This window comes from Pinus tabuliformis, chromosome X, assembly GCF_031772625.1.
Source record: "Pinus tabuliformis cultivar Carrire ecotype Pingquan chromosome X, CPIR1, whole genome shotgun sequence".
Lineage (NCBI taxonomy): Eukaryota > Viridiplantae > Streptophyta > Pinopsida > Pinales > Pinaceae > Pinus > Pinus tabuliformis.
In genome coordinates, this window is record NC_142308.1 from 1,356,303,431 (window position 1) to 1,356,307,596 (window position 4,166).

Below are 4,166 nucleotides of genomic sequence, written 5' to 3' on the forward strand. Positions count from 1 at the left end.
AAAGAATACCTACAAGTTTGACAGAAACCAATGCTTAAATAAACCTAGCTGGCAGCTCACTTGTCACGCCACCCTTCACAAGTAAGAACAACTCCCCTCAACAAAAAATAGTGGTGATTATCATTCTTCACAACATTCTAGCCAATGCGGACAGACTCGACTAGAGCTGTTGAAATTGTGAGAATACCGGAGTCTACCACAATCAACCAAAAAAATATAGAACATTTTAAAACATATACTCACTCTTTCGGGGGTCGTTAAGAGTGAGCGGTGGCAGGAAAACTATACTTGAACATTGTTGAGTACATATTTGGCAGAGCAGTCGGTGCCTTCGAAGAGGCATAATGACCACCTAGCCGTTTTGGCGTTCATAATTTGATACCATTATTACCGACCTCTCGGACGGCAGTGAATGCATTATGCAGGCGGTTACTCGTCTGATGGTGGATTAGATGGATTGATTAGTGTAACTCCCACACTCAATCACTTCATATAAGATGATTTGAATTTAAACACTATTTTTACAATAACATTATTTTATTATTTATACTTCATAATAAAACTGTTATTTTTCGGTTTCGCTTTAAAATAAAAGAAAGCTGTTCAAATTCTAAGAGTGCCGCTAATCTACCATGATCCACCATTTAAACTAAAAAAACCCATAAGGAGAAAAACTAGGAATAAACATTAATAAAATTTGTGGAGTACATATTATTTATAGAGTAGAGTAGAGTAGGGCTACACAGCCGTTTTGGGGTTCAGGCATTATTTTCATGCCCTTCGGTGGCAGCGAATGCGAATGTGTTAAGGAGAGTTAGAGCGGTCATTTTTAAGTGGATTGCAGATTTCTTGAATATTTGGGAATTCGATGAACATAGACATAGTAAAAAAAAATCGATTGCAGATTGCATCCATGTCCATCGGATTCCCAAATATTCAGGGATATGCAATCCACTTAAGTTGTGCCGCGGATCAACTCTGACTCATTCTACACCACCACCCTCACCATCGCCTGAACCCTCCCCTGCGCCTTCACAACCTCAAATCCGCCGAGGCAGGAGTCTTGGTCGGTGGAGGCGGCGCTCGTACACGTCTGCATGTCGTTCACTTAAGAGTGGAAGGTGTCGCTCCTCAGCCGCTCCATCTCCGTCAAAGATTTCTGAATCTCGTCAACGGCGTCCTCGAAATTCTGAATACAATCGTGCAGCGCCGCTCCTTCTCTTTCACTCATCTTGGCGCCTCTCTTTTCCATGTCGGCTGCCCAAACGGAAGCATTGCGGGCGTTAATCAGGCTCACGTTCATGGCCGCCTTTACCAGGTCGCTCAGCCTGGGCTCCAGAGATCCCGCGTATGGAGAGAGCGATGAAACACAGAGCTGCGGATACCGAGTCACGTTGCACGACGATTTGATAAATTCAACGATGTTGGTGTCGCTGTGCTGGCGATTCACCTCCTGATCCGTCGTAGCTGAAGCCATTATCGCAGAGACTAGGATAATTAAACAAGTTGCAGCGCCGCGTGATTCCATGGCAATACAATACAAAAACAGAGAACCAGAAACGAAAAGCACCCAAGGCGAACGCAGGGACGAAAGAGAGTTGCAAGTGGGCAGACGCGCTTTAACGCCCATATATAGCCGACTTTGCACGCCTCTGGAAATGGTCAAATAGCCATTACACCTTACTGTCCCGGAGGATTGCCGATTTTTGGCGGAGGGTTCGTTTGTTCGATGTTTTCATTCCCACGATGTTAAGATATATATTTTTAAATTAAATCTTTTGGTAGGATTTAGTGTTTTCTTAGTCTTTTAATTTAATTATATAAAATTTTAAATATTTTGTTCTGGGTTGTATATTTAAAATTTTAAATATTTAGTTCTGTGTATATTTATAGTTTATGAAATTATTTTTGGTTCAATTAATATTAGATTTTATTTAGATTTTACTTTTTTAATTAGATAGATATTGGGTTCTATTTTATTATTGGAGTGAATTTATTAATTTTATTATGTAATATATTCTTTTCTTGATATGGTCAAAGTGGACATAATCCGTCCAAGGCAAATACCATGGGTTAATGGACAAATCACACCCAAGGGGTTTTAGTCCCTGGGATCAAACTGGAAACTATGCCAAGTTCTCAAGAAAACACAATAGGATAGATGATCACACTATCAAGCTCCTATCCACTTTTATAGGCTTGATGGACTCCGCAAAGACTTCATTTTATTTTTTTCCCTTGAAAGGCAAATACCATGGGCCAATGGCATGGGCAAATACCACATTAAATACCATGGGTAGATTCCGCCCACTTTGACAATATCCACAAAAGAGAATATTACATATTATTTCTTATAATTGGAGAACAATATACATCCATATGATTAGTTGTCTCTAAAAGTTTGTGAACTTTATCGGATTTTGGATAGCTTCCATAATATTCTGTTGAATCTATTAAATAAGTATCATGCTTCCATAATACTCTGTTGAATCTATTAAGAAAACAATATTTTTTGACACTTAGTCTATTTGATAGACAAAATGGTCATTTTCAAAGCCTTTTTTTTCTCCTCATAAATTTTGTCAAAAATCCAATGCTGACCTTTTAAAATCATAGGTTTAAGTTGTTTAATTTTCAACTGGGCCCAATCTATTTATGCATTCAAAAGTGTATTTTAAACAACAATAAATCACAATATCTCTAGAAATCGTATTGGCCTCACTTCCACCAAAACCCTATTCCATCTATTAGTTACACTCTATCTTTTTTAAATACATATAGTACTTCTAAATATTTGATTCCATATATTAAGTTGAACCAATCACTGTTCACTAACTTTTCTAATTGGAAAATTATATACATTCATAAGAAACCATTCAGTGATATACATGCTAAATCCTCTGTTGCAAGATTCCTATGTTTTGTGAGTTGTACAACTCATGGTGAATAGATGTTGCTATGTAATGTTATGTTAATTTACATGGCCCAAAAATAAACAAGTATGTCGTACAAGGTTGAGGTGATTCACATGTCAAAGTTTAGTATGTGGAGATGTTGTCTCATCCAAATAACTAAATAGGTATTATGTATGTGATAATAATTAAAAAATAAATCATCTTAACCTTGGATTTTATCATGTATTGATAACTATTTAATTTCTTAAAGTGTAATTAAATGGAAAAAAGTTACACCTTTATAAATTCTATGCGACTCAATGATGTAGGTTTAAAATGGACCTTTTTATATAAAATGTTTATAGAAATCTTTTATAAAGTTTCATAATCATAATAACCTCATAGTCGATATATTATTATTATTATTATTGAATATATTTTATACTTTTTATTAATTATTTTTTATATTAATAATTGGAGTACAATACTTTTAAATAAATAAAATGTCAATGTGAGAATGTAAAAGAAGTAGACAATATGTTTTAACTAGTAGTTTTTTTTGTTTTGTTTTGTTTTATCTAAATATAGTTGGCCATAATTTTGAATTAATGAAATCATTATTTTGGGATGCAGAAATAGATTCAATACCCTTTAATAATCTTAATGCAACCAAAATTCGTAGTATTAAATCCAATATGAAGCCTCTTAAATTTTATGCCAAAAATGCCTTCTCTATGGAGATACTTGTTCTCATCTCAATAATAATTTTGTAGAAAAAAGATTAATTCCTTGTATTACATTGACAAGTTATATAAAAAAATAACACCACTAAAACTAGGGAAACTAGGAACTCATGGTTTGGCAAGGGCCAAGATCTCTAAAGACACTCCAATATGAGGGTCCCATTCCAAGGGGCAATATTAATCATTCAACATGTATACTCTCTAGCCCCTTTAGTTCTAAACATATGAAATTTAACGATAAAGCACATGTTCATATAAATCTAGAATATATTTTGGCACATAAGATGTATACTCTCTAGCCCCTTTAGTTCTAAACATATGGAATTTAACGATAAAACACATGTTCATATAAATCTAGAATATATCTTGGCACATAAGATGTATACTCTCTAGCCCCTCTAGTTCTAAACATATGAAATTTAACGATAAAACACATGTTCATATAAATCTAGAATATATTTCGGCACATAAGATATATGGTACGCTATAACTCACATTTTTCCATAACTTTTGATCCAAAACATTGTTT

General features: G+C 34.7%; 1 pseudogene; it reads right to left on the minus strand.

The window, feature by feature from the left end:
- Positions 1–955: 955 nt before the first annotated feature.
- LOC149145121 (pectinesterase inhibitor 9-like) lies at positions 956–1,528 on the minus strand (annotated as a pseudogene).
- Positions 1,529–4,166: the final 2,638 nt, after the last annotated feature.